This window comes from Hetaerina americana, unplaced genomic scaffold, assembly GCF_022747635.1.
Source record: "Hetaerina americana unplaced genomic scaffold, ioHetAmer1.1.p SCAF_41, whole genome shotgun sequence".
Taxonomy (NCBI): Eukaryota; Metazoa; Arthropoda; class Insecta; order Odonata; family Calopterygidae; genus Hetaerina; species Hetaerina americana.
In genome coordinates, this window is record NW_027286997.1 from 2,671,331 (window position 1) to 2,683,180 (window position 11,850).

Genomic DNA, 11,850 nt, shown 5'->3' on the forward strand with positions numbered 1-11,850 from the left:
CGTACATAAAACCGAAAAACAAAAAGTAATTGACCAAATTAAAATTATAACATTAAAATGCCGTAACATTAGAGGCAAAATATCGGATATTGAACATATTTTTGTCAGTACAAACGCAGACATAGCAGTTGGAACGGAAAGTTGGCTCACGGGAGATATAGCAAACAATGAGGTTTTTCCAAACGGTTTCACAATTTACAGAAGGGACAGCAATCTGAGGTTCCTTGCTGACGACACGGTGGTGTACAGGGAAATAAGGAGCCAACTAGATCGCGAGCTACTCTCTAGAGACAGAGACAATATCTCGGAATGGTGCAATAAATGGGGATTAACAATAAATATAGATAAATGCGCAGTTTTGAAATTTTGGAACAAAGGAAGCGACGAACAGGATATAAACTACGAAATAAAGGATTCAGTACTGACTAAATGGAAGAAGGGACCATTTGGTCTCAATTTCGCCCAAATAAAGACCACTATCTCCCTATCTACGGCGAATCAAGTTAAATATTTGGGGTTTGTTCTAACACACGCCTTTCATGGGGAGCACATCTCAGGGAAATATGCGGATCAGCTTTATAGAAACTTGGCTTCATAAAACAGGTGGTGGGAAATGTAATGAGAAAGTTAAAGAGAGGTGTTATTTTACCCTAGTTAGACCTCATTTGGGATATGCCGCAAGAATTTGGGATCCGTGGGATAAAATTTGGCAAAAAGAATTAGATAAAGTCCAGAGAAAATCCGCTAGATTCGTTAAAAATTGTTATTAAAAGAACACAGGTGTATTATGTAGATGTAGATTTTGAACATATTTTTGTCAGTACAAACGCAGACATAGTAGTTGGAACGGAAGGTTGGCTCACGGGAGATATAGCAAACAATTAGGTTTTTCCAAACGGCTTCACAATTTACAGAAGGGACAGACCAAATAGATTGGGTGGGGGAGTATTCATTGCAGTAAAGTCACATCTTAGTAGCCAACTATTGGATACGATTGACTTGATTGGGTGTAGTCAGTACTGAACTCTTTAGAGGACTGGTTGAACCGGCACGCGTGCGGATATTAATTTACTTGAATTCTCCTGGTTGTTACTGCCGTCGAAAAGATCGCGTTAAGATGGACAGCTTAACATGAGTTCTGATATGTTGCAAATATGCGGACATGGAAGACGTGTTCGGTGATTTGTCACTCGAGCAGATATCGTGTTGACCTAACCCCTATGGAATCGATAATTTCGTCAGTAGCCTTAAGAGCAACTAAACAAATATACATGTGTGTATATTTTCTAATATTGTCATACATGTTATTTAATAATTATATAAATTTTTATGCGCGAATGCCAACATTTTAATTAATACGTGATTTCATCTTTATTAAAATAATTAATGCTGCCAAATATGCACACTGTTTAGCATGATTGCTTTTTTCCAATAGCCATTATAAGAACGTCTTACCGTTTCTCGGTTCTATTGCAACCGATTTATTTAGTGCTTTCTGCCGAAATACATAAGTGGCAGCCATGTCGCGTGGAATCTTCGGGGGGTTCAGTCGCTCCGTGCAAAAGAGAATACGAATGGCATCTTTCTTCACCCTATCTCCGAATTTGACTTGAATAGCAATTCATGCCGCCCATCTAACTGACATTAACCTGTGACAATGTCGCCATTGGAGTGAATCCAACCATTCGATATGCTCAGTTTAAAAAATAATTAAAATCGTAAATTACATGTTAATATTTGATTTTCAGGTTAGTTGGATTGAAATGATCTATAAAAGCTGTGGTTTTGTCATCTTCACGCGTGGTTTGCCTGGAGACAAGTCGACGGTGTATTTGAAGCACAATTAGCGACACTTTCATGGAATGAAGAACACAATTATTGAGATTTCAATATGCATACTCTTTCAATATGCATACTCTATTAATTTTAATTATTATTCGATTTAAGGAATAAAGATAGACAAGTTAACCGGAAATTGCGCCGGAAGTTTTGAAATATTATTATTTTCTAATGATTGCTTTTTATTTGAGTTATCATTATAAATTGCATGTCTAATTATCACCCGCGTAATTCCAATGGCGTAATTGATCCCATTCATCTCTCAAAATAAGTGATGCCATTAATTTTTAAAAGGACATATTTATTGTTCCTGTGGATGAGATATATGTAACCTGACCTTCTTGGAAGGTCATGTTACTTCTTCCTAGGGAGAATATTCAATTTTTCGGTTTCATGATTTCGCTCATTTCCACTTGTACTCAACTAGGCCGAGTTTCTTTCGAGTGGTTTCATATACCAAATGTATTTCATTGGAGGCAAACCACATACTTGTAGAGAGCCTCGGATAAAGTTCATGCTAATATTGACTGAAGCACACTTGACAAACTTTTACACTTTGTAGAACACCCAGATTAATATACCCATTTGATCTAAATTTAAAATGCCACATTTACTCATTAGAGTGTTCAATGTGACTATATTGATCCATTTTCTGGGATGCACGTCGCTTTCTTAGACGCGACGCGTAAACGCGGACGCGTTTTCTTAGAATAAATCATAAGCAATAAATAAGTAGAAATGTTTTCGCTGTTTCAATCGAAAATTTCAATTCCGCGAATATTAGATGTGAGCAGCGATAGCGATGTCCAATCGTTCAGAGTGGTCCAGGGACCATTCCAGATGGTCCATCCAAATAGTGCTGTTTATGTCGCCATTAACGTGGGATTCCGATTCCGTGGTTATGGAGGCGGGTGTTGCTGCGGATGACTGCATCCACTAATAGGTCCCGCGATGCATTTACGTTCCATTAACAGATTAAAGTTGCTGAGTGTGGAAGCTGAGAGAGCAGTGCGATCGATGAAGGGATCTCTCGCGAAAGCATGCGTCATCAGTTCGGATTCGCACATCATCGCCACTGCTCTGATCACTCCCGCAGGCAGCTCGCACACCCACCGCTCCTGCCCCTTGCCGAGAGGGCCTCAAGGGGCCCGAGGGTTGGACGGAGTCCGAGGCATGGAGGGGGCCCGAGGCATTCAGTCCGAGGGTGCCTCTTTTTTTCGTTGTTGATTCGCGGGAAGAAGTCGCGACCGTCCTCAAACGCGAGGAAAATGCCATTACACATACTCTGGAGCCAGAAATATTGAATTCTAAATATTTCTATTGAGAAATGTATGAAATTGTATAACTGCGACCCGAAGTACCTCAGTGTGAATTTTTCAAGCGGTGTATCGCAATAAGGTGTGAATTATTCTACAACTTCAGTATTCATGCTCGTGTTTGCTCCGCTATAAAATAAATATCAATGCATTATTGGCCAAATTCAGCAGCAGTGAATTTGCACTCTCCGGAGATTCAAATCTGCCGTGGATCAATTGGGGCGGGGGAAAACTGGATGAATCAGGATTCATGGCATGGCGACCTCTCGAAATGGAATACATAGTATTCGCCAATTACTCGCCAGAACGAGTGCTTCCATCACCGACACGAGAAATAGAATGCTCCACGAATTTGATCCTAGCTCCCAAAAGATGATCACAGATGTGGACGTAACTGAAGTCGATAATGACCACTGACCACCAAGTTGTAATGAAAACTAAGTTTGTGAAAGTGTTTGAGGAAACGCGTAAGTGCATGTATTCTGTATAGGGAATATCCAAAGAGGAAAGTAATGCATTAAATGGAATTATACTGGTTGAAATCTTTAACCGCAGGTAGAGACTATTCATAAAAAAAGATTTTAAATGGCAGGATAGACAACTAATTAACAAAAGAACACCTTGGCCGCGCAGTTACTTGATTTTCCTACACCGTTCCCTCACACCTCCCCCCGACACTTCCTTCACTAACCACCCCATTCACAGCCCTGGCAACTATTTTTCTTCCTCGGTAAAATACCATTCATTTGGTCTAACTTACTGTAAACACTATCTACGTCTCTCTCCTTCGACTACTTGTCGGGATTACAACTGGACCATCACTTAACTAACTAGTCCTACTTTTATTTCAAATACCTATGCTTTCATTCACCTGCTCCAGTCTTTCGAAACGACCGAGCCGAGCGAATCGATTAGCCCGCCAACAGTCGAATAGATTCGATTTCGAGTTTCAATTGAATCCCTGTCACCCCCACCCTCCCGCGCACGTGCGAACGGTACGCTCCGCAAGGGCCGGCAATGATGAGACGATGTGCGAGGGGGGGGGCGGGGTCGCCGTCCCTCGGAATGGACGAGGGCGCAGTTCCGGGAGCGGGCGACCTTCGTCGCGAGGAGACGGATATGCCCCGTTGTAAATTGGACTCTCGTAATGCGACGGGGTAAAGCGAATAGTCTTTTCCCAGTCTCCTTCCCCGGGGAGGCGGTGGAGGAGGAGGAGGCGGTGGAGGTGGACGAAAGGGCGAGGAGGGATGGTGCCGTGGTTCCCTGGAGGCGACGGCGGCGCGCTCATCTCGCGGTGCGGATAGAGGGGGAACTACGGCGCCCGAGGGGATGAGTGCAGAGGGCGGTGGGAGATTTATTCGTTCCTCTTTTGTCTTCGCCCGCCCTTTCCCCACGTGCTCCATCCCTCCCTCCGTGACAACCAACGAGGCAGCGGCATCTTTTATCTCTCCGCCCTCCTTCCCTTTAATAAAAATCCAACTTTTCGCGTATATCAATGCGGCCCACCATATTTTTCCTTAAACTAGCAGTCTCGTCGAGAGTTGGCGCTGACTTCGCCAATGTGGCGGAAGCTCCGGAGAAAGATTCTTCACAAGATGGAAAATGGAGCGAAATGTGGAAAAAGGAGAACTCGGCCAAAGGGAAGGAGGGAAGACCCAGACTGGGTTGCGAAGGCATTCCACAATAACAACATTCGCTCCAATACGATGTGAAGCCGTTGGATGCATTCGCGCGCCGCGAACACCCGCCCGGGACGCCATTCCGTCAACGTCGGAAAACACCATTTCCTGCTGAAATAATCTAAGGGGTCACTCGCTCGCCCCTTCTCTCCCTCTGCATCACACGGACTCCCAAACTGCCCGAGTGAGTCGACCACGAGCGTGAACACTCATGACGACGAAAATATAGGAACGCATTCTTCGTTCCCGCCAATGTTATTCGGTTGCCATGGATCCCGTAACGGCAGACTTCACCCCCGTGGCCTATGGGATATGGATGGCCCTAGTCCAAGCTCTCGGGGAAAGGGGAAAGATTACACAGAAGAAGTATGAGGTCTCATTAATTTTAAAAGGCGATGGGTCATTAAGTGCTGTCACCATGGAAAAAACATCGCTAAATTGTTATGCACGATAAAATACTGTCTGTTTCGCAAATTTGTACCTGATGATGCCGCAAGTCGGTGAAACGCGTTGCACCGTATAATAAAATCTGTGGAAAAGTACGAGTCTTTCTTTTTAGTATGGATATTAAATACTTTCACGAAGTGAAGCCTGAAACAATAGAATATAAATTCCTAATACACTAATTGACCCCAGGGCAAGGAAAGGTTGTCAATCCAAGAGAAATCTTGTAGAGTCGTCAACCGCCAGACCCAAAAAGAGGAGAGCACATCAGGAGCAAACGCCGGAGCGCATTTTATTTCGTCCAGGAACACGCACGCATCTCAAATGGACGCATTTTTATTTATGGTCCGCTTTCATGACATTGTTCCAACGTTATTTGAATATGCCCTGTTATAGAATATTCTAGCATACTAGAAGTGTCTTCATATGTGGTGACTAACCTTGTTCGAGTGTTTGATCGAAGTAATAGTTGTGTAGAGATGTACTCGTGCGTAATGATTGGGTATGCATGGCTGGTGACCTAACACCCCCCACCACGCGTTCTTTCTGCTATGTCCGGGATGTTGTGCAGATGTACTCGTCAATGGTGTTCTTAACGCACCAATCCCAAAATAATAGCAATCAACGTAAGCATCAGAAGACTCCCGAATATATTACATCATCCGCTATTCTTATCGTTTGGAAACGAAAGGGGTCGAATTCGAGGAATATGCGTGGCCGCTTCTTAGACGCAGCCGGCAAAGGCCCATCCACTTCGCCGAAGGCCCGTTCAGTCGCGTCGCGCATAATCCCACGCCCCCTTCCAAATTTAGGTATCGCCTAGGTATAGGCGTGCTGCATCATGGGGTGCAGTTTTTTAGTTGTTTTGCGGTATATGTGTTTGCATGAGTATTGGATGAAGGCATGAGTGTGTGCGCTGCTGTGGGTGTGATTTTCCGTGTTGTTTTTTTGCATGTGGTATTTTTCCTTTTACGGTTGGTGACCAAACACCCCCCGCCACACGCCCTTTCGGCGGCTTGCGGGGTATTATGTAGATGTAGATGTTTAGGTACATTGAAGTACATGCACAGCAACCGGGCGTGTGGCATGGGTCGATTCCACATGCGGTCCACCACCCAGATGCTAAATGACACTTAAATTCCAGGAACATGGATAATGGAGACGTGCAAATAAAATGATGGAAATCAATTTTACAAGGATGGATTTTTATGGGATCCTTGGGAGAAAATTTGGCAAAAAGAATTTGATAAAGTCCAGAGAAAATCCGCTAGATTCGTTTAAAATTGTTATGATAAGAACACAAGTGCTACAGGTCTCTTAGGGGATTTAGGCTGGGAACCACTTGAATTGCGGAGAGAACAAACGAGGCTTAGACTTTTAGAAAGGTACAGAACAAACGATTTTAACTTGACCCTGAAGGAATTATAATGGCCCAACACTACTTAGGTAGATCAGACCACAAAGATAAAATACGGGAGATAGATTCCATTACAGATAGATATAAAAACTCATTCTTTCCCCGAACAATCAGAAATCATATTAGTAAGAAACCAAAGTCACTTTAGAAATATTAAAAACATTGAATCTACAAGTCGGAGCAAAGTTAAACACTGCAAAGCTGTTAGGTATACTTCCAGGTGCATGTGTATGTTAGTTGGTAGTTTGAGTGTTTGCATGTGTGTGGGCTGTAAGTGTTCTTGCATGAATTTTTGCCATGTTTTTTGTGCATTTATGAATTTGTGGTTCTAACATGCGTTTTTTTTCTTTTCTAAATTACGGGTGGTGTCCTAACACCCCCCGCCACACGCCCTTGTGGCGGCTTGCGGGGTATTAAGTAGATGTAGATGTGGACTGCCCGCCATGGATCTTCAGCGACCGTGTGACGCAATAAACGTCAGGGATCCATCCCTCAGTGAGGCCCGGGCCCCTTTTCCACGCCCAAGCAGGCTTCGCAGTGTAGCAGCACGGGGATGATCCGGGGGACGGGGGATCCACGCATTCCTCGCATTGTGTCGGAGAGGGGTGGATGAAACTACCTTTTCTGCAACACCCCCTCCCCCGCACACGACCCAGCTATAGTGGCGAGCGGAGGAGCGGGGGAGGGAGGGGAGGAACCCAGCCCCGAGCCAATCGCGACTCGGGAGTTGTTTGTTTGCTTGTTCGCTTGTCGCTGCTCGTTTGTTTCCAAGTGCCCGCGAATTACGGATCCTTCCCTTTTTGACGAGACAATGGAAATCGTGACAGACGGACCATGAGCGCACGCCGGCTCACAAAAGCGTTCGCATCCATCCCACTCCCCGGCCTTCTTCCCCGCTGGGGGCCGCACTTTCGTCGTGGGGGAGTGAGGCCTGGAAGCGTCGAAGCCACGCGGAGAGTCAGCAGAAAGGGTGGAGGGAGGGGATAGAGGGAGGGAGTCCATTGTCTCTCGCAGCAGTAGTCGCGGGGCGGTGGCCGGGAGATCGGAATAAAGAGGGACACACCGCAAAGAAAACACAGCCGTCGTACTTATGCCAACCCACTGTGCACCACATACGCCAGTGCATGTGGTGCACATAATCGCAAGCATGTGCACCTCGCACATCCCCGTTGTTTCATTCCGTCGGTCCTTCAAATGTTCCCGCCCCGCCTCCGAGCGACTGAAGGAATGCCCGAATTCGAGTTCCACGGGAGGCGACCGCCCACGCACGGAAATTGGATATATACGAATACATCCACTTCGCAATGGATACTACGAGCACACGAGTCATTCGAGTTTCACGTTGACAGCATAGTAGTCATGAAATTTGATTGTCAATCGTAAAACGAATCATTTCATGAGTTATAAAATAACAGAAAACAGTAAGAAGCATTACACACGGCATTGGGAGCTCCCCGAACAGAAAATGAAATGACTGTCATTATTATTATTAAAACGCACACCTGCAGATAGGCAACACCAGGTGGCACACAGGTCCCAAGAAATGAATGAATATCAAACTTGCCTTTGCAAAATAACATGACGTCTCAAATCCAATTAATATCACAAAAGATAATAAATAAAATTAGTCATAAAAAATCTAACACTTAAAGAAAACATCCGAACACCAATCTCCAAGACAAAAAAAATAAAAATCTTAATCCCATTAACATTAATTTCCCAACCAACAATGAAAAAATCAAAACTAACGTATTATAGACAATGTTACACAACACGCTAATCAAATTATTGTATAAATTGTTTACATCTTTTCTAAAAAGATTTTTTTCTGTTAGGAAAGGATTATCATCCAGTGCTGCTGACCTAAAAACCCTCGGCACGAGCTTCTGTGGCGGGATGCGATAAGTATGAAGTCGGACGCCGTTTCCTGTTCCTTTTCAACGCTTGTCCTCCTGGGTCGGCGCTGATAAGATCTATGCTAACAGTTCGAGATAAGGCTGGTAAGATAATAGTTGACATAGGAAAGCTCCAATAGAGATGGAAGGAATATATAGTATAGAAGAACTGCATAGTAAAGAACTCAGACCAACAAAGTTAGACATAGAAAAGGAACATGACGTAGAGGAAGACAGCTTAGGCCCAGGCATACTAGACAATGAGAAAGGAAGGGCATTAAGGGAGACGAAACTAAATAAGGCCGTGGGGTGCATAACATACCTGCGGAGCTATTGAAATGTTTAGGATAATGTGGGAGGAAGAGGCTATATAGGCTGATTCGTAGTATTTATGAGGAGGGAATCTGGCCGGAAGACTTGGTGAGATCAGTTTTAGTACCTATTCCGAGAAAGGTAAATGCTACATCATGTGAGGACTACAGGGCAATAAGTTTGATATCCCACGCAGCTAAAGTTGTTCTCAGGATCATAAACAAAAGAATAGAGAGTAGGGCAAATGATTACTTAGGGGATGATCAGTTTGGGTTTAGGAAGGGGAGAGGTACGCGTAATGCCATTGCAGTAATGAGATTATTAATCGAGAGGCATATCGAACACAACCAGGAGGTATTTGCCTGTTTCGTAGTTTTCGAAAAAGCGTTTGATAGAGTTCTGCAGAAAATAGGAATACATTTAAGAGAAAGGAGACTAATCCGCAACCTGTATATACTATGTCTCAGACTGCGAAAGCGCGAGTGGGGAACGGGGAGTCTGGACGGGCAGTGTTAGGGAGAGGTGTAAGGTATGGTTGCCCATTATCACCGCTGCTGTTCAACCTGTATGTAAAGGAAATGATTAAGGAGGCATGGGAAGAACTGGTGGTAGGAACGAGAGCGGGCGAGGAATTCGTAAAATCAGTTAGATTTGCTGATGGTCAGGCTTTAGTTTGTCAGTCAGCCAAGGGGCTGCAAGCATTGCTGAGTGAATTGGAAATTCAGTGCGACATGTATGGGATGAGAATCAACATTAATAAAACAAAGGTTATGCGATTTTCTAGAAAGAAAAAGGGCAAGCTTAACATTAAAATAGGAGGGCAAAAACTAGAGCAGGTAGAACAGTTTACGTATCTCGGTAGTGTTTTGGACCAACACGGTCAAAGTAGTAGGGACGTAAGGAGAAGAATTGCGCTACGCAAAGAGGCTTTCACGAGGAGGAGGGAGTTGATGACGGGGACTTTAAGTAAGGATGTTTAGAAAAGACTCGTCAAAACTTGGATATGGAGCGTAGGTATGTACGGTGCGGAAACGTGGTCATTGAAGTAGGAGAATAGACGTAGACTGGAGGCTTTTGAAATGTGGGTTTGGAGAAGAATGGAGAAGGTGAAATGGACAGAGAAAAAAACAAATGAGGAAGTACTTGGTATGGTGGGCGAAGAGAGGGGTTTGTTGGGAGAAATCCTATGGAGGCAGGAAAAGTGAATGAAGGGGGTATTGATCGGCAGTGGGATGTTGAAGACTGTAATAGAGGGGAGAATGTTAGGCAGACGAGGAAAGTGAAGGAGCAGGATAGGGATGTGGGACGGGATGATGGGAGGAAGAAAGTGCTCACAGATGAAGAGGGACCTGATGTGGAGTAGGATGATGGATTTTGTGTTTTGTTAGGAGTCACAAAATATTTATGTAGTAGCTGTGTCCATCCAAAAACCTTAACCGGTAGATTACTTAAAAATATACAAATATATATATTTTTTTTAAGTTAATCTACCGCTTAAGGTAGGTTTTTGGATGGACAGAACTACCAAACAAATATTTTATTACTCCTAAAGAAACACAAAATCCATCATCCTACTCTATATCAGGTACCTCTTCATCTCTGAGTACATTCTTCCCCCCTTCATCCCGTCCAACATCCCTATCCTGTTCCTTCCCTTTCCTCTTTTGCCCAACATTATACCCTCTATCACAGTCTTCAACATCCCACTGACGGTCAACATACCCTTCATCCACTTTTCCTGCCTCCATAGGATTGCTCCCAACAACCCCTCTCTAAGCCCACCATACCAAGTACTTCCTCATTTGTATTTTTCTCTGTCCATTTCACCTCCTCCAATCTTCTCCACACCCACATTTCAAAAGCCTCCAGTCTACGTCTATCCTCCTGCTTCAATGACCACGTTTCCGCACCGTACATAGCTACGCTCCATATCAAAGTTTTTACGAGTCTTTTCTTAACATCCTTACTCAAAGTCCCCGTCATCAACTCCCTACTCCTTGTGAAAGCCTCTTTGCCTAGCGCAATTCTTCTCCTTACGTCCCTACTACTTTGACCGTGTTGGTCCAAAATACTACCGAGATACGTAAACTGCTCTGCGTGCTCTAGTTTTTGCCCTCCTATTTTAATGTTAAGCTTGACCTTTTTCTTTCTAGAAAATCGCATAACCTTTGTCTTCTTAATATTGATTCTCATCCCATAACTGTCGCACTGAATTTCCAATTCACTCAGCAATGCTTGCAGCCCCTTGGCTGACTGACAAACTAAAGCTTGGTCATCAGCAAACCTAACTGATTTTACGAATTCCCCGCCCACCTTCATTCCTACCTCCAGTTCTTCCCATGCCTCTTTAATCATTTCCTCTGCATACAGGTTGAACAGCAACGGTGATAATGGGCAACCCAGCCTTACACCCCTTCCTAACACTGCCCATCCTGACTCCCCGTTTCCCACCCGCACCTGAGCAGTCTGAGACATGTACAGGTTGCGGATTAGCCTCCTTTCCCTCCAATCTATTCCTATTTTCTGCAGAATACTCATTAGTTTTTCCCAATTCACTCTATCAAACGCTTTTTCGAAATCTACGAAACAGGCAAATACCTCCTGGTTGTGTTCTATATTCCTCTCGATTAATAATCTCATTACTGCAATGGCATCACGCGTACCTCTCCCCTTCCTAAACCCAAACTGATCATCCCCTAAGTAATCATTTGCCCTACTCTCTATCCTTTTGTTTATGATCCTGAGAACAACTTTAGCTGCGTGGGAAATCAAACTAATGGTCCTATAGCCCTCCCCGGACTACAACCTTGACGTGGTGTAAGGGCTTGTGCGTTCCGATGACCCCTAGAGCTGTGCTGGCGGGAGTAATAAAAATTGCTCCTGGTAGGGTCACCCATGCCAGATAGGTCGAAGGTTAGGAGCCAGACGAAAGGTAGTCCACGCAGCGT